The 19,768-nt window shown below is 45.3% G+C and overlaps 1 long non-coding RNA gene and 1 other non-coding gene across 3 annotated transcripts; both read left to right on the forward strand.

Moving 5' to 3' along the window:
- Nucleotides 1-550: 550 nt before the first annotated feature.
- On the forward strand, nucleotides 551-17,734 carry LOC110144966 (uncharacterized). 2 transcript variants are annotated; one of them, XR_011488196.1, is made up of 3 exons: nucleotides 551-948; nucleotides 8,754-8,868; nucleotides 15,478-17,734. It is a non-coding gene; the product is annotated as an uncharacterized lncRNA (long non-coding RNA). The 2 variants fall into 2 exon arrangements; XR_002316022.2 differs by lacking the exon at nucleotides 15,478-17,734 and adding an exon at nucleotides 10,673-14,690.
- Nucleotides 1,022-1,093, forward strand: TRNAH-GUG (transfer RNA histidin (anticodon GUG)). The gene has a single exon. It is a non-coding gene; the product is annotated as a tRNA-His (tRNA).
- Nucleotides 17,735-19,768: the final 2,034 nt, after the last annotated feature.

The raw sequence follows: 19,768 nt of genomic DNA on the forward strand, positions 1-19,768 counted from the left end.
TGAAAATGTATTTTAGTCCTCACATGCCCAGTTTTTGCAGTGGATGCTCTTTCTTCCTGAAAAAACTGTACCTTCCTTCTCCACTCCCACCTCACCCAGGGGAGGTGTCCCCCAGGGCTACTTGAACTTGTTGGGTCATGGCACTTATCACCTTTATTATAACTATTTGATAATTTGTTGGTTTTCTGCATTGGACTTTAAGATTCTTTAGGACAAAGATAGCATCTTTGTATTTGCATTCTCAGTGTCTAGCAGAGAGCTTATCAATATGAGAAACTTAACATACCTGCTGATCCAATCAGGAGATCTCTGTGGGTCCTCCTGACTCTCAAGGAGACTGGTGGGCTGCTCATCTAAGTGATGTCTGAGATTAGGGGAGGATTTGCCAACAACCCAAGCCCAAAGCTGGGGAAGCCAGGTCTGCCCATGTTGTAGGTGAGGGGAGTAGTGAGGTATTCTGCAGCAGCAGGATAGCTCCTATCCAAGAGTCTGCTTGGAATTGCTTGTGGCTAACATTCTGACATCACCATTGGTGCTTAGGTGATGTCACTACCCATAAAAAGAACACCAGCTCGGCAGGTCTTAGAGCTCTAAGTTTTGAGTCTTGCTTTGCAACTTGCCAGTAGCTGGGCAAGCTACATATCTGAATCTTGATTTCATCATCTGCAAGTAGAGTGACTACCTTGTAGGGATGTTGTAGGTTGGAATGAGAGAACACACATGTGACACTCATCCCCATGCCCAGCACACAGTGGTAGGCCACCACAGATGTTGGTTTCTTTGCCTCATCTCTTCTGCTTTGTCATGGTTGGGTTAGTGACGTAGTCAGATTTCCCTTCCTGAGCCATAGTCACCAGGAGAGATACAGAGCTTCTCATTCCAAGCCTGACAGAATATTCCTGTGGGAGAAGCAGGGAAGCTGAACTATGTCCTTAGGACTGTGATCAGGTAAGTTGAGCAGGTTAGATGGATGAAATGAATAGAGCCACATCAGAGTTGCAGTGCATCAGAGCTGAAGGTTTCCCAGGTGGCTCAGATGGTAAAGAATCTGTCTGTGATGCAGGAGGCCCAGGTTCAATCCCTGGGTTGGGAAGACCCCCTGGAGAAAAGAATGGCAACCCACTCCAGTATTCTTGCCTGGAAAATGCCATGGACAGAGGAGCCTGGTGGACTACAGTCCATGAAGTCACAAAGAATTAGACATGACTGAGCAACTAACACACACAGAATTGAAGGAGCAGAATCAATAACTTCTGTGTCTGTAGGCAAAGGATCATCTCTTGCAGCTAAGGATGGAAGCCACATATGAGCTAGAGTCCCAGTTTTCTTTGTCCAATTGGGATGAAGAAACAATAGGTGGACTGAAGAAGCAAAAAGACCCCAGGGTCAGATCAAATCAACCCATACTGGCTACTAGCACCATTCTCTCTGATGGTCTCTGCCCCTCTGAGTCTTCAGTATCAAATATCCACTGGGTGACTTGAATATCAGTGGAAGAGTGCCAGAACTTTGATTTTCTCTATAATTGGAAGCTTTAAGACCTACTTTACCTTTGATTTGAGAGCTCATCTACTCTCACCTGCTTTGAGTTCTTTGGGATAAAAAGGAGATAAGTTTAGTGAAGGAAATCCCTTTCCTTTCTCTTGCTCATTAGTCTCAAACATCTCACGTTAAGCACTTTTAACAGTGAAGTCAGACTCTGATGTTTGCCCATGATTCGTCTTCATCTAGGTATGGCAGTTAACTGCTGTTTGGCCTGTTTCTAGCTGCTGTTTCTCTGCTCTGGCATTGGTGGTTGGACAAGCAACTGAAGAACAGAAATGGAGGTGAATGAAGGGAGTGGAAGCTGCATTTCTGTCTCTCTTGGTTTGATCTCAGCTGCCTGGTATCCCAGGACGGCCTTCAGTAAGTAAGTGGCTTTTGCCCATCTGATTGATCTGGGCTCAGAACGCTCAGATGGCTGGAATTACTCTGTTTCTCTGATTTGTTTTTCCTGAAATGTCTGGGCCCCACTGGTTGTTTTAAAGCAAACATTAGATATTTTTGGAAATTAGTGCGGAATTTCAATGGGTGTCAAGGAAAATCACAGTGTCATTTGTCTCTAAAAAGATTTTGGCTGCCAGTATTCCATCTGCGACTCAGTTACCCAGCTGCACGGCACTGAATGAAGCAGCTGTGAAGCAAAACAGCATGGAGGCAAGTGGGGACGTGTTACAGTTGTAATCCTGCTTCTGTCGCTGACTTGAGACCTTGTGATGTAAATAAAAAAACTTTTCTGTATTTAGTCTCAGCTCAGCTCCTTTAAGATATTTTCCAGGCTCTCATCACCCAGCGCATCCTGAAATCTAGAGGTCTTAATTCCAGTCTGTGCCTTCCTTCTGGAACTCTCCCATAATCATCACAACCAGGCACTTGTCTTGTTTTCACATGTGTCTGACTCCGTTCCTCTGTTAGGTTATAAGCCCCACTACAGCGTGAACTCCAGAATGGTAGAAAGCTTGTGTTACCTGCCTTGGTATCCTTGGCTCTTGAGATGGTGTCTGGCATATTGAGTAGACACTCAGCATATATTGTTGAATTAAAAAAATGAACCTCTCCAATTCTATAGTCTGAGACTTATGGATACTTGATGAGCATTTATTAAATGGCTTTACCTTCTTGTTCACCTTTTCTTCCAGGGAGATTAGAGGGCTTCCAGTGAGATGATGAGGCGGTTGGGACAGATGCGCTCAAGTATACCATGAGCTCCATCACAGTTTTCATTTGGTCCTTACAGGAAGTGACCAGGAAACCCACCCTTGGGCAGTGTTCTCCAGTCAATGCCTCATTCTCTAATAACTTTCTTCTACTGTATCCAAACTTCCTCTCCCTCTGATGGTAGTGGAAAAGGAAGAACAGTTATTTCTCTTACTGAGACTGTTAGCGTGGTATAATCAGAGATCTTTGTGACAGAGTCACAAAGAATCTATTTCATTATTTCATGGCCTTTGAATTTTGGTTGCTCTAGGGAGAGTTGACTGAATTGATTTTTATTGGTTGAAAATACAGGAGGGTTCCTAGAGTTGTCAGTGTCCTTTAGGAAACCAGAATTTTCTGCGTAAGCATTCAGCAATTCGGGGGCTGTGTTAAAAATAACCCCAAGGTACCCCTGGGGAAGAGAAAACCCGGAAAGAAAGTGACTCACTCGCTCACCACTGTGTCAGTCTGGGCCTGTCCCATCAGGGTTAAGACTTTGAAATCAGATTTCCAAAGCCAAATTTTGCAAAGGGTCCTTCTCTAGTTCTTTTATCCCAAGAAAAGCCTCTTGTTTTGTGTGATTCTGTGCACTTGAAGGACTGCTCTTGGGGGCACTGGTGCTGATGAGCCCATATGCTGGCTGCAAATGAGAAAGCCAGCAAAACAGCAGGGGATTAGTGTTTCCACTGATGAATAAAAGCAAGATCTGCAGCCGCAGGAGATCCTGCATCTTCAGAAAAGAAAATAGAGAAGACAAGCCTGTTTATTTCAAGTTCTCAGCTCAGCAGTTCACACCCAGGAGTTTTCATGGGTGGTTCCATGAATAAACAGAGGCCAATGTGAGTGTGTCTTTGTAGAGATTATGCACTTCTGGAATCATGGTATGATCTTCACTTGACAGTTATTTTAGGATGCCATAGAGTCAGGTGTACTTTGACTTAATTTATAATTTCTTTGGACATAGGAACATTTTCAGGTCATGTAGTATTCCTTATGATGTTGAAAGAACTAATTCCTTATTTATGATTATGTTCATAAGCAACTTTAACTTTTTTTCTGGCTCTACATATATAAATTATTCCACTATCCATTTAATGGGTCAGGCTACTGTTTCATTTGAATATCTCATAATGTCTTACTTTCTGCTGATTTTACTTTTTTCTATATAGGAAGCCTGTAATAATTGATCAGCATCCAGTAAAAAAGGTCCTGAAAGTCTTTTGAATTGTATTTCTGTGAATTCCCACTCATATTTAGCTTTTATTAGATGGGATGCTAATATTAAAAAAATGCTTAATTGTCCAAGAGATTGACTTATTCTTTATCAAGTTGCTAAGGGCCTAGGCCAGCCCAATACAGGGATGCAGATATGTAGTGATAATCACCATCATGATCTCATCACCATCCACAGCAATAGCAGCTAAAACTTCCTGTGTTTCTTCTGTGCCAAGTGACACTCTAAGTGCATTACATGTAATAATTCACTTAACTCTTGCAACAGTCCTCTAAGGTAAGTATTATTATAATTATTTTATAACTGAGAGAAGCAAGGCATAAAGTAACTTGCCCAAGGTCTTATAGCTAGTGACTCACTAAGTGGAAGATTGGGATCCAAAATTCAGCAAGTCTGGCTTCCAAGTCTGAAGGTGAGCTCAATCATTGCTACTATGCTACTGACTCTTCACATGTATCTTTCTATCTATTATCTATCGATTATTTATTTAATGTACTAATATTTTACATATGTATATGTAGATGCTTAAAATCTTTCAGGCTGTTAGAAATGTTAGGTTTCCAAGGGTCTGTGATTAAGATGTTAATTGTTGGGTTTGATTTTTTTTTATTGTGTCCAATTCGTTTGTCGCTCTGGGTATCGGGGACTGTGCTTTTATGTGTCAGGTCAAAGATGCAAGTAATTCAACAGGATTTAATTTTCACTTCTGGTTTAGCAAGATAAATGTGAGGAGGTGTTAACTGCTGAATACATTTTATTATTTGAGAAGTGCTTGTTTTGTATCTTTGTATTCCCATAGCACTTAGGATATTGATTTCTAAACCATGAGGGTCCTTTGGTTTTGAATGAATGAATCGATGAACGAGTGGAGGGAGTTTAAGATGACCCTGAACATCCTCTGTCTTGGTGGATGCCCTCTGAATTTTCTGTGTTGAGCTTGCTTGAGGTATTCAGCCTTTGTCCTGTGTGATGTTAAGGGTGTCTCATGGTATCTGTAGAGCTGGCAGTAAATGGCTTTGTCTCTTGGTTCCTCGTGCCTAATGGTTAAGGTCCTGGAGGATAGCTCTCTGTCTACAAACAACTGGTAAGGCTCCAATACCAGGGTGCCTTGAAAGGCATGGTAGGCATGAGTGAGCCTTTGTTAGTCTCTGCAGGCATCAGAGTTATATTTCCCACCAGGAATATTACATAGGCATTGGCACATCACATGCCTCCCAATCATGGCAGGTCTGTTGGAAGTTGTGTAATTTCAGGCCCCACAGGAACCATCTGGCAAAGAGAAAAAGGACAGCAAATGAGAATTGCAGCCGTTTACCTGGGAGCCAGTTAGAGAGGCAGGGCGGCCCGACGCAGAGCAGCTGCTACGTGGCAGCGCTGCAGTTCCTCCCGGCGCTGTTTACCGTGAAGCCTACTTTGCATGCACCAGGCAGTCAGGCCACCTTATCTGTAACAACCATGTGGCTGCTTCGTTGCTGCAGCCATAAAGGAAAGAGGTCTTCAGGGGGTGGTTGGTGCGTGCGCTATCGAAAGACACTCAGATTTGTTTAAAGGCGACATCCAACGGGCCCCTTTGGAGGAGCTCGGTGCCCCTCCGCCACTAGGGGCCTGCGTTTTCGCATATGGCGCCATTTCCTTATCAGCCCCCGGGGGGCTCAGTCTCTGAAAGGAAACAACCAGGGAGAGAAACTTTTGTTGAAATACATTTGATGGGTCGTGATCCCTGGGGTCCTTGTTTCTGAGCTTCAGGAACCTAAGGAGGCGGAAAGGTAGGAACAGTCCTTTTCCTGAAGGAACAATGGCTAGCACTACCCTCCTGACTGGTTCTGGTTCTGGGACTTGCTCTTCAGAAGCCAGAAAGGGAAGAAGTACTTTGCTCATTTTAAAGGAATCCATTCATCAGGCAACCATCTGTTCAGTAAAGATATATTGAATGCCAGCTGTATACAAGCTTTCTGCTGAGTGCTGAGGATGCGGTGGAAACGAAAACCAGTTGAAATTTCTGCCACCGTGAAGTTTAAAGTCTGGTGGTGATGTTTAACTTCAGAAATATACACGAAGCTGGGCAGGGGTAGGTTGAGGGGCTTCCGGGGTCTGCACAGATCCGGGCAGGGTTTGTTCCCAGTCAACACAGCTGGTTGTAGGTTCACCCTGGAGGAACACAAACTAGAGCTTTCCCTGGCAATTCCTGCCCCATCTTAGAGCCAGAGGGTTCCTTTTCTGCCTACCTTCCTTTATAACCATTCTTCCTTCAAGAAACAGTTCTGTTTGTTGACAGTTCACAGTTTTGAGGTTCCTGTCTTTGCACTGTTATCTTTCTATTCTTGGAGTAGAATCAGATTGGTTGCAATTGTTCCTGCTGTGAGGATAATGGCATCTTTTGTGTGATGGTTTTCTTTTCACTGTGTCTCCAGTGACTTCAGAGCTAGGAAATTTTAATTTGGGATAAATAATAAGCTATCTTTAGGGCCAATCTTATTTTGAGAGCCAGGGCTAATGGAGGTCACTGGAGTCTTTCTCTTTTATTGCTTTCCTCAAAGCCTTGACTCATACCTCTGCTTCTGTCTTCCCTCATCTCTTTCCCTCTCTCTTTCCTAAGACTATTCCTCTTTCTGCAAGATACTCTTTTGAAGAATTTTAAAGGGATTATAGGAGAATGCACAACGAAATAAGGGGAGAGTCATCCCAGGATGGCTGGTTACACAGAAGTGCCATGCACACAGACACGCAGAGGTGGAAGGCTGGTGGTGTGGCTGTGGGTGTGCCTGCAGCAAAACAGGTGGTGTGACAGGGTGACCAGGCATCCTCACAGCAGTGCTGATGATATTTGGGACAGTGAAGCTAGTTGAGAAGATTCATGTGTGTAGTATGATGGCCCTAGACTGACTCATCGAAGACTCCTGGGGAAGATTGCCCTTGGTGGTGGGAGGTATGTAATAGCCTAACCATTTTACTAGGAAGAGGGCTTTGATTGACTGGCCGGGGAAGCCAAGAACTTATGATAGACTTTCTCTGGATCTAGGTCTCCTTACACCAAACTGAATAGAGAGAAGAAAAGATAACGGTAATCAAGTGATTTCAGTCCAGTAGCTGGATGCTCCTTCACATGCTGAATTCATAAATAAGGGTGGGCAGCCAATTATGGAATGAGTTTTGAGGGCCCAGAAACTCCCTACCTTCAAATTCTGAAATTCTGTCATTGGAGATTAGTCGTTTGGACCATAGAAACATAATAAAAATATTCTTAGGAAGATCAACACTTTAAGTCTTAATATAGTAAAAACAGATAGAATTAATTTCTGACGACAAAGTCTTGAAACATACAAGCTAGAGAATCTTCCAGCGTACAAGCAGGATGGCATTAAGAGGCCCTCTCTCTCTCCCTTGACTCCCACTTATCATTCATCTGCTTTTGATGTCTCTTGAATCTGCTTTCTCTTTCCAGGTGCTTATTCCTGATCTTTCCGTTGTCCATCTCAGCTTTCACACAAACTTTATATCTGAGCTCACTGCTTTGGGTCTCCGAACCAATCCTCTCATCCACAGTGATCTTTCTAAAACACTTTTCAAGCACATTGCCTCTTTTGTATCTCTGATTTCTTATGACTTCTTACAGGACAAAAATCCAAATCCTTTATCCTGGTTTGCAAGACCTTATCCCATCAGGCCACATCTCACCACAGCAGTCACTGCTCTGACCTGGCTACCAGTGCTGACTTATTCCTGAAGAGTGGATGCTCTTCTCCAAACGCAGTCCCATCCACCTTCCTGAATTGCCTAAGCTGCTAACCCTCTTCTTGTCATGTCTTTCTCCAGTCCCTCCATTGGTCAAGACCCTTCATCCTTTAAGTCAGTTCAACTATAACTTCCACCAGGGAGCCTTTCCCCATCCTCCTTAACCAAACTAATCTCTCCCTCCTCTGGACAACTGTGCATTGTACTCTGACCAACATTTATCATGTTCTGACATTAGAAACGAGTGCTAAGAGGGTCTTTATGTGTCTCCTATTGAAAACACACCCTACCCTACCCCATTCTCTTACAGGTTTCAGGAAGGTCCATATGCTTGAGGAAAAGGTAGATTTTCCAACTGATTTTCCAAGGTCCATCAGTGTGCTCTGTCCAAAGTACAGCTGTTATGCAACAATGTCTGCCAGCTAGGCAATCTGCTAGTCTCTAATGGGAACCTGAAAGAACACTTCCAGCTGGATCACTTTTGGTGAATGTACTGAAGGATTTGACTCTGACACTGGCAATACTTGGGGTTCATGGTCCTTTTTGAGGTCCTCTGTGTTCAACAAGTGTCTGTAGTGTCACTGTCTTCTTCAGGGAGTAACCCAGTGTGTGTGGTTTGGAGGGACTGACTAAGATTTCCTACACTGCTGCCACAGTGTGAAAAATTAAATCCACCAGTTAGTAATCAGGGTTGCCTGGTGTTGGAGTTGTCGGAAGGAATTATAGTTTCAAGGAAAATAATCTCAGACACTTCTCACGTGGGTCACAGTGTCAGTAGGTGAGGACTCAGGAGAGATTTCGAGTTTTTCAAAACACAAGGCAGGAGGGTGTAAGGTCTGCCATAGATGTCAAACGTGGACATCAGACCTGGTATCAAGCCTCAGGCATTATCCACCCATCGAAGATCTGGACCTGGATATTCAGAGCCCCGAGGCAGGTCTGTATTTGAATGCAGTGCATTAACCCTACGGGCTTTCCTTGCCTCTTGAGTCTTATGTATTGACTGTCAATCTCCTCTCTTATGGAAATTTCTGTACATTGTTTTTTCCAGGTATAGAACAGAGATGATGCCCTAGAGGCCTGTCCCTTGATCATACTGAAGACATCTTGAAAAATAACAGGCTGGGACATGCTTGACATATGATGAACTCAACTCCCATGAACAGGTACAGGAAAATGTTATTTTAGAAAGAATTTTTTTTTTCCAGTTGCTCTAAGGAGAGTTTGCTTTGATTTACAACATTTTTGTGAGAAGAATGAAGACCCTGAAGACCTAAATTTGAACTATAGGGAGAAATTTAAGTTAGGTGTTTTTATAAAGGGGTATTTCTTTTCTTTATTCCTTCATTCCCTTTTTCCCTTCTTTCTTTCATTTTGCATTTTTTTTAAAACCCGAGGATAATTGCTTTATAGTGATGTGTTCCTTCTTCCTTCCTTCCTTCCTTTCTATCTTTTCTTTTCTTTCAGTAGAACTGATCCTTGAAGATTGTTGAAGCTGAGAGGGTTCTGTTGGTAGACTAGAGACACTAGATGAACTTAGAGCACTGTTGTTGAGAAAACTAGAGTAAGGCTGAGAATGAGTTTATTCACATCTAAAACAAATATCCACTCATTGTTGGGGAAAATTATGAAGTCCGCATACAACTTAATTCAGATGTACACTAAGACAGAAAATATTCTGTTGTTTGGCAGAAACCAACAAAATTCTCTAAAGCAATTATCCTTCAATTAAAAATAAATCAATTAAAAAAGTATTCTGTTAAGAAAAATTAATTTGTATCTTTCAAGTTAGAAATGGAGGGCATATTTTCCTCCAAATATGAATATAGTCAAAGCTATTGGTGTCTCATACATTATATTTTAAGACCTAATAACACCAATTTTGCCTTTTTGGGCCATGAAGACCAGCCTCTATCTGAGATGGTGGAGGGTTGGTGAAGAGCTTCCCTGGAAGGAGTAGTGTGTCTCACTGTCGGTCATCCCAGGGCAGCAAAAGAGCTGGTTTTGGAGTTTACACATGAGGATGTGGGAGGCCTGTAGATTTTTACTTGAGGCACTGACTGGTCCCTGCTATGTGGAAGTCTGCAGGGAGACAGGAAGAGGTTGGGTTTGGGGTCTTAAAATGTGCATTTCCTTCTCTCTTCTAGCATTTAGCTGTGCTTTGAATGATTAAGAGAGCAGGCTGTGTCCATCGCCAGGTGGAATCCATTGGCAGTAGGCAGAGGGGACAGCAGCCTGGAGAAGGGTCTTGTGGGATGACACAAGGGGGCCTGAAGGAACGTTCTGGTTCAGTGAAGTTGTGGAGCCCCATGGGGACCCATGGTGGGATGAAATGATCATAAGTCCCCTGGGGACAGAATGGATGCTCCACATGACCATGATAGAGCCCGCTAGTTATAAACTGAATATTCATGAAACGATGTCAGTATTTTGTAATCCACAGGCTGATGAGATCTGAGGACACATGGGTGATATAACGAAGGACTTCTGAAAGTAAGAGATCTGAAACTCTTGAAGTGGTGTTTGAAATAGCGTTTGTACAATGACAACCACTGCTTTAATTAATAACCTAATTATCCTTGGCTGTCTTCAGGACTAAAAATGCACAGCAACTAATTGATGCCTTAAAGTTTAGGTGTTATAAGAGCTGGAAAACAGCAACATATCTGAAAATGGCCAATTCCAATTTATGCGTATATATGTATGCATGCTTCTTCTACCCATTCATTGAACAAACATTTATTGTCAAACACTGTGTTTACTGCCGGGAATATAGAGCTTATTAAGACATTACCCTCAAGGAGCTTACACCTGAGTGGGTAGAGATAGGTAGGACTCTGCATCCCCATTCAGAGAGACAGATGGTTCCTGATTAATGACACGATGAGGCAAATTGTCATCTCAATCTTTCCCAGGGGATTGGAGCCAAATCTGCTTTCTGGTGAACTGCCTTTTATTTCTATGACCCAGGTTTGGAGGAGCTGCTGTAATAGGCTTCACCGTGCTGTGCTCTCAGGTGCTCCAGTGGTCTTTGGTTTTGGCTTCCAACCAGAGACTATATTCTACAATGACGGCCCAGGTGGGGACGAAGATGGAGCAGCGCACCTAGAGATTTGGCTGGTCCAGCACTGCCCTCCAGTGGTCAAATGTAGGCATGCGGGAACCACGGATTCCGAGAGCGAGTTTCTGAGGTGCCTGCCCATTCATCAGGGGACGAGGAATGACTCCTTTGGATGAGGTTTGAAAAGCAGGAATTGGAAGCCACAGTTGAGAAATTAAAGTGAGAATTAAGATTGATTAATGACCAGGCACCTGGAGTTGTATGTGTAGAGAGAACTAGAATCAAAACCATGTTAGTCTTCCAATTTGAATTTTGGGGGACAAGATGACCAGGCTGCCTTGGGGTGTAGAAAGTGCAGTGATACTGGAGGGACAGTGATCGCCCAGAGATGCAACTCCAGTCCTCTCAATCCTCTTTGGTGTAGGTTCTCAGAAAGCTTTGATCAAGAGTTGTTATTTTTCAGGTTGATGGGCAGTCAGGGAACAAGCACAAATCTCCTGAAATGAAATCAGAGGCAAATTCTCCAAACATTAGATTTACAAAAGGATCTAGCCCGTAGGAAGACACATCTGTCCTCAGCATGTCTCCTGGGACTCAAGTATTCTCAGTCTCCCCACATCCTACATATGGGCAGTTCAGTAACTCTACTTTGGAGGGAAATTTCTCTCTCTTAGAAGCAAGAAATCTTCCTCCCAGCCCTCTATTGGGTCAATGTCACTGGAAGATGTCCAGCACAGTAGAACACTGTCCCATGTCCCAGATCACGGATCTAAGAGTCAAGGCTGAAGTAGTCTTGGCAGCCAGTGTGTGCTTGGCAAAGTCTACAACTAGTGCAAGGTTCCCTTCCTTTTATGTTAGCACATCTTAGCACGCGGTGTCCTCTAGATATATCATCGCTTACCTTTCAAGGTCATGGAAGCAATGGAATTTCACTGTACCCTGAATCTCCCCCTGCTTCATTTCTTCTAGTTGATCTATGACTTGGCTTCCTGAATCTTCAAGCCTGAAATCTTCCCTGCCCCTACCCTTGTTGCTGTCTTCCCCTACTCCCCTGAAGAGAGAAATGGGTTAGAGAAACTTCCTGATCAGATGGAAAAAGCAATACCAGACAAACAGTTACAGCTCAGGAGCTGAGTAACGGTAGCATAATGCATCTTGGTGGTTGACTTGCTCACACTGTTGCCTCTAAAATCCAAGCATCCACAACCCTACTGTAGAAGACTCCAGTCTTTACTACAGGAACAAAGTTCAATCTGTGAATCCAGGGCAGGAGTCTGAGAGCAAGATAATGAAGATGGAACATGAATATTTTAGCTACAGGGCTCTTAGAAGACAACATGAGTCACAGTAACACTGTGCATATGTGTGTAGCTCTGTGTGTGCTGCCATGTAGTTAAACGGAAGCTTTCTGAAGTCAAGAACTGTGCCTTCCTTGCCCTCCTTCATAATGCAGGGCCCTTGGTGATAAGCATATTGCGCCATAGCACAGTGGTTAAGAGACGATGCTTTGGAATCCAAGCCCTTTTACTTTAAGTTTTCAATCTTGGGAAGAATTCCTAGCCTTTCAGAGGCTTGGGCCACTCATCTGTAAACCAAGGATACTAATACCTACTTCCCACTCCTTGCTCCCAGGCAGAGCATCTGTGAAGATTTGGAGAGTTGGTGCCTGTGCAGCCCTGGGCATTGTGCATGGCACGAGGTCAGTGCTCAGTAAAGAGTAGTTATTTTATTATTTCCATGTGTATATATGCATGAGATCTCTGGGCACATGAGAATTTTTCAGTCAAAGTCCAACTTAGCTGCGAAATAAATCAGCCTCATTTCAGAAAACCAAAAGCATGCAGGCATGGAGATGAACATATTCCCTTCCTGTTTACCCTTTGCCACCTCCTATAACTGTAAAGTCTTTGTTCAAATTTCCAGGGACCAAACCTGTTCTTGAACCCTGTCTAGAAATGGGAGAACCGTCCACATGTGAAAAAGCTTTCAGCTGAAACAGACACGAGGTGGCTGATCCTCTCTTCTTGATACAGTCTGGGCGCTCACCTTGTAGTTGGCAGGGCTCGGTCTCCTGCTCTGGATGGTCGTAATTGACCCAGTCTTGGGAGCTACAAGAACGAGAGAGACTGGGAAGCTTGGTGTTCAGTTATCACTGGGAACCTACTAGGAGAACAAGGTACCATGCAGCACTGGAAAGGCTGAGTGTCTAGAAAGGGCCTTAACGGAGGAAAATCCTTCTGCTTGGCTGACTGGGGCCAGGACTATGGCTTTAAAGCAATTGGCACAGATGCTGAGTGAGGGGGTGCCTTCATTCTGTGCTCAATAAAACCAGTTTTATTCAGGGAAGTGAATTGTTATCCCCCCCGGGAAGGGTGAAGGTATAAAAACAGGTCATAATTCTTGGAGGATCTCATTCTTCTGTAGCTGGAGACAGGAAGAAAAAGAGAGGCAGAGAGAGGGAGAGGGATGGATGGAAGGGAATGCTGCTGTCAGGGAGTTTACCCGCCCCAAGTTCTCCTGGAGCTTCAGGATGCTGCCAGATGTGTCCAGGCCCTCTGCACACTGCCCCGCAGAGCCGGCATCCAGGGTCCACCTCCTCCCCCCTGTGGCTGCTCCTCATGTCCGGGAACACATCAAAGGAGGTTTGATATTCATAACCGCTGTGAGTCATGTTCACATGGAACTACAGGGAGCCGCCCGCACCACTGCATGCTGTATTCAGTCTTTGTCAGTGCAGCTGAGCCGAGCCAATCCCCCATTATAGGCGAGAGGAGTTTCCTCCTGGGAGACTTGGATTTGTCCCTAGACCCTTGTGCAGAATAAAACGAGTCTTTTTTTTTTTTTTTTCCCACTGAGAAATAGTTATTAAAACATCCTGGGGTCTTGACTCTGGATCTGCACCGCCCACGGGGACAACTCTGTGTGGTCCTTCCCTAGGAGTGTGGTCGCCTCCAGGCCCCACTGCTGTTAGTGTCAGTAACATCTGAAACCTCCCGGTCTCCTTTGTTCTGAGGACAAAGGAGGTCGACAAGACTCCAGCCATGACCACATTTCTTATCAGCCCGAGGAGGAAATTCTGCTCCCTCCTGTGGAGTCTGGCTATTGTTGGAGATGGCTGGCGGAGACTGGAGAAATTAAAGCCCCAGGATCGAAGAGCCGGAAGAGGCCCTAGTCCCCATCCAGTGCTAGCCCTTCAAATTACAGATGAGCAAATTGAGGCACAGAGAGGTTAAGCGACTTGTGGAAGGTCACACAGACCTGTGAGGATTTCTAGCACATAGAATCTCTTTCTGAAAGATGGAGGGGAATCGCGGCGGTGTGAACCTTACTATTATTACATTCCCACTGGAGCTTCAGAGGCTCAGACCTATAGGAAAGGGATGGGAACTAGGAGAGCCAAAGCCATACGTCAGCTGTGCATTTCAGTTTCTCTGTATCAAAAATGACTGTATTATTTACCTTCATTTCAGGACTGTTGATGGGTTTCGTGAGTGACTCTGAGAAGTCCTGGGAGTTTGGACTTTAGGGTGGATGACAAGTCTCTTTCTGCGCCGTGGAGTGGGCTGCTTGCTTGGGCTGACTCACCTGTTCTCAGTTCCTCAGTCACCACTGAGGCTTCCAGGAGCCCCTGGGTTTGAGAGAGTGGGGAAATTAGTGTGGAATGATCAGCGGGTGTGGTTGGACACAGGGCATGGAAGTGGGTATGGGATTGGCATATAGTAAAAAAAATACAGCAATACCTGCCTGCCCCCAGCCCTGATAGCAGTCTCCCAGGAGAATATGTGAGACATGCCCGCCAAGGGAAAACGTTCCTGGTTACCAGGACCAGATTCCCGATCTTTGCTTGGGGAGGCATGGGAAATGGATTCCCCATCGGTGTGCAGTTGAATGCGTTTTTCTTTTTTAAAATTTGTTGGACTGCTCCGGGTCTTAGCTGTGGCATGTGGGATCTAGTTCCCTGCCCAGGGATCGAACCTGGGCCCCTCGCACTGGGAGTGCGGAGGTTTAGCGTTGGGACCACCATGGAAGTCCCTGAATGCATTTTCATTACCCTGGATGCCTTCAGTGCTGCCAGAAAAGCAAGCGTGTCTTGTTCTTTAAAATGTCTAGAGCTCCCGTTCCCACTTGGGGTTTGTGGTTGGAAGGTCAGCTTCCAGAGCTGTCTGGTGGTAATCGGGTTCTTAACAAGCGAGCCCTCGGGGGCTGCCAGGGAGACCAGAGAGCAGTCCGCGCCCTGCCTGGGCTGAGTTGCAGCAGAAGCCACATGGCTTGTGCCCCTTGGCAAGGTGGCCCCGCTGGGCTGGGCAGCTCCTGCTTCCTGGCAATCCAGCCAGCATCCTGGCTTGGCGAAGCTGCAAGCCCAGAGGCCCAGGTCTGCACATCAGTCTTCTCAACTGCTTTCTCCTGTTATTACCTTGTCAACAGCAGTATCCAGGACACAAAGGACAGCTCGGCATGATGATGCAGTGAATGACTGGTTAGGTGCCTCCTGTTTAATAACCAGAGAAATATTGCTGTGCGGCATCTCTCCATATGTTGTAGCATCTGTGTGTGGCATGTAAGGGACTCATTTTCTTCACATATCTCATTAAAGATGTAAAGCAAAATGGAGGGGCAGCAAGCCTCTCCCTGTGATGCTTGCAACTCCCTTTTCTTACCTTCTGCTGCCATCTCGTGGCCACTTTCCTCCTCTGCGTTGTCTTTTTCCTAACAGGGCTGAAGCCTCCTGTGAAGCAGGAGGAAGACAGTTCCAGAAAACACACAGTCATGGCTTTCCTCAGAGTCCTTGTTGCAACGGAGGGTCAGGACTTACCTCTTAACACATGCCTGAGCCACGCTGGGACTGCATCTTGGAGCCCGAGAGGGCCCTTTCTCTTCTGCAGAGAGATTGTCTGTCCACTTTCTTACAAATTGTGGATTGTCTGTCCACCTTCCAGACTCTAAAAGTAAACCGTGGAGACCTGGCATGTCTTGCCAAAATCCCAGGTGAATCCTGTGACCTGGGGACAGATAGAGTCCTGCATCTGATGCTGACATTTCCCACCATATCTTCAAGAATCCCCAGAGGTGGGAACAGAGAAGGCACAGAGCAGGAGGGAAATTCCGTTGATCTCTTCAGCCAACCGCCCACCTATTTCCATACAGAGTCCTTGTAAGTGGAAGCTCGCTCCAGCCTGGGGTTCCGCTGCCTCAAGTCAGGACCTGCAGACGGTGTTTGACATTTGTTTCGTTGCCCATGATGACATCTGAGTGTATTTTCAACCCTTATTCATTAGCCTGGGGTCTGGGGATGTGTGCAAAGCTGTGAAACACTCCCCAGGATGGAAGACCCAATGCAACACACGCCAGCTTGTCCTTAAAACAAACGAGAGCCGCGAAAGAAGAGCAGACAGCGCAGCGGCTGCGGGGTTTGGGATGGGGCTGCGGGTGCCTGTGTACCGCGGTGGGCTCCGACACTGGAGGGAGGCGCGCCTCTGTGCCTCTGTGCTGGGGCCTGAAGCACAAGGAGTGACGTGGCTTTTGTCATCCAACCCAGCAGCTCAGGTCCTTCTCTTCAAGCCTTGGTACGTGTTCATCAGTTTCATTCACTGAGTCGTTGTTTTCTATGTACTCAGCTGCGGAATATACAGTGACCTAGACACAAAAAGCAGCATACAACACAGTCTCAACCTTTGAGGATCTTGTTATCTAGAGAAGGAAGTCAGGATGAGCCCGACAGTGGAGACAATGAGGGTTAATTCTCCAAATGAGAAGAACAGCTAACACAGGAAGCAGAGATTCTAAGAAGAGAGCATCCCCAGAGATCACAACAGCTGAGTAGCGTATTATGGAAGTAAATGATTCAAGCTGCCCAAAGAATTGCTGTTGATGCTGAAATGCCTTCTAAGGTGTGTGGCCACCCCCGGGGCCCATGGCCTAAGGACTCTGCTTCAACTGTGGGCTATGCTTCCTGGGTCAGGAGACAAAGGGGGTGTCTTCCAGGGCCCATTTGTTGACTATAATAGATTTCTTCCCTTTCTCAATATTACTGTTCATTCATGAATTAATGTGTCATTCATTTACTCATTCAAGAAACATACTGTTCTAGCACTGGGGATCGAGAGAGAAAACCACAAAAATGGCTAAACTTTCACACTAGCTTGACATTGCACTAGAGCTTCATAGAACAAACTATTAATAGCATTACTGTCACTTTTGTCTCCATTTCAGTCCCTTCACTTGTCAAGTATCTGTTAATTTTTAATTGCTTTACCTGTCCACATGGTCCTCGCACCTTTCCTCCAAGAACACTTCAGAGAGAGATGCTGCGTCTTGGAGTGACTGGACCAGTTCTCAGGGCTTCCGTTTGGCAGGATGGTCAGAGAGATCAAGTGTAAATAGAAAGTCTAAAAGATTGAAGAAAAGACCCTTTGATTCAGTCTTGATTAAAAGTAGAATAGACTTAGTTTGCAATGATGTTTGATATGCCTTGTGAGGAAGAAATCCTATTATGTCAAATTTTCAAAAGCCTGTGCTGTTAAGATAAAGATATTTATATTCCATGACCATGGAGCTCAGTGAAAGGGGGCTGTCAAGAGACTAGACAGCTTGGGGGAATGTTTTGTGTGATTTAAATGTACACAGCTTTGGCATATTCTTAAGTTTACTGACAAGGAACAAGCATCTCTGATATCAACTCCCCAGGAATATAACTTCTAACGGCAAAGCATTTGATCACAAAGAGCTCAAAAAAGTATTGTATTGCTCATTTAGTCCTCCGAATATTTGTGTAGGAACTAGAATTTGTTTAGTTGAGTTGTAAGTAAACGCACAATGCTTTGATCACTTTAACCCATCACCTTCTCTTTATTTCTTTTGGTGTCATCTCTGCTTTTCTCTCAATAAACCACATGAAATAAAGGGTTGCAGGAGATACCTTCTGGGCCTCATTTCTTCGCCAGTTCTGTTGGTTGGGGTTTTATATTCTGGAGATAGAGGTTTCTAGGAAGAGGCAGGTGCCAGGTAATGTACATGTTTCCGTAGGTACTGAGACCTGGACCCAGCTGCTCTTGGCCAGGCCACCTTGGTGTTATCCACACTGTCTGCAAAAACAACCCTCCTAACTCCATCAGCTCCTGGTCTTGGAACTTACAGTGGAGATAAAGATCAGAGTCTCTGTACCTTGGCTCCTCTTTTCATTTCTGAAAATGTCACAGACAAGAAAGTTTGGCTGAGTTTTATGCGATCATGAGGTGTCATGCCCTCTGAAGCCTGATGCGGAGCTGTGGGAACCACAACATCCTCCTCCCTTCACCCCCATCACACCTTCTCTGGGATTCAGTGAGTTGAACCCCAATCTCGCAAATCAGCCAATGCGAAGGGAACTTCGTGGTCAACGAGCATCTACTTGAGAGCCCACTCACTTGGATTTCACAGTTTGCTGAGGCATGCATCATAGTCCCATTTTATAGGCGAGGAAGCCCTCAGAGGTTAAATAAATAACCACACACAGAAGAGGAAAGGGTGGGCTGAGCTTCCCTCCCCCTCTACACACCTCTGTCTTTTCTGAACAGCTGAGGAACTGTTTGGAGGTGGATGATGCCTCCGCTGTCCCCTGGCCCTAGAGCCCTGCTCCCAAGACCTCAGGACCTCCACCAGCTGTCGTCAGCTTCACATTCCATAGGTGCTGGGACCTGGGGCCTGGGGCTGCAGCCTGGGCAGGATGGAGTGCAGGAATAACAGGGTCACTATTCCAGTCCTTAGAAGCCAGCTGTCCCTGTGAGTGTCCTGAGGTCAGAACCAGTCAGTAACACAGTCATTCCTTACCTGGTCTCTGTCCTAGGGACCACCAAACTCTGGAGGAGGAGGATGGGGGGAGAACCAGATACCTAGACCTACAGCTGCCCTTGACTCTGCCAGGCTGGACCTGAGGCGAATCCACCGCAGAGGGACCCCTACCAGGCCCTTCTTCCCCTTACTTTCCCCCATGGGCTGGGTGGTCTCACTTGTTCCAGGCCAGTCTGGAGTGGGCTTCTCAGAGCTGGTTCTTACTGTCGTAGGAATCCCTACAATCACAGGGGCCTTTGGAGCTGGAAATTTCCCCACAATCACAGGATTGGAAATTCCTGGTTGCAAAGTTCACTGGTATCATCCCGACTGACAAGTGGCATTTAGTCACCAGTGCCCTGTGCTCAGGGTCTCTTGTGGTGATGTCTGCAGTTTGGTTTTGTTTTTATAGGACATGGGAGTTAGTGATTCAGTGAGAGAGGGATGTGTCTCTTTTGTGAGAATTCTCCTTTAGTACCATGGCATCGCAATCATGATATTGATGATTTAGCCCCCATCCATTTGAGTGTGGTTCTCTATTAGGCACCATCTTCAGGCAATTGAATGGAAAGTAACTCTGCCTTATTGAAACATCCAGTCTGAATCAACAAGATAGTTCTACACAAAGCAGACAGACATAAGGACCAGTGCAAAAGCATCAGAGATTTATTCCTTTCTATCCAGGAAGCAATCACATCATTGGCACTGTGAACAAGCACCTGCAGACAGGCAAGTAGCAATTAGACACAGAAGTGACACGCCTGCCCCGGATTCAGGGCTCGCAGTGGCTCAGGTGCAGGTCTGTTGAGGGTACTGGGCCAGCACCATCAGCCTCTTCTTCTCCTTGTGAGTATGAGTGGCAGAAAGAGAAAGATTCTTTAATAGAGAATCACTGAATCAGAATTTTACAGAAAGCTTTCTTTTCCATATCTCAATTTTATGCAGAGGAAACTGAGGCTCACATTACTTACCATGGTTTTATCAAGGTCATGCATCTTGTAACAGAGACAGAGTCAAAGCCAGAGTTTTCTACTCTCTCGGACCACACACACCGCTTATACTTAATTACAAACTGAATCTGATCCATGTGGAATCTGTGCTAATGTGCTGCTTCTAACAAGGGCAGCAGGGGAGATAACCCTCTCTCCTGACACTAATCTCAAAGGTTAAACTATAGCCTCAGACTAGTTTTTATTAAT

This window comes from Odocoileus virginianus, chromosome 6 (genome assembly GCF_023699985.2).
Source record: "Odocoileus virginianus isolate 20LAN1187 ecotype Illinois chromosome 6, Ovbor_1.2, whole genome shotgun sequence".
In the NCBI taxonomy this organism is placed as follows: Eukaryota; Metazoa; Chordata; class Mammalia; order Artiodactyla; family Cervidae; genus Odocoileus; species Odocoileus virginianus.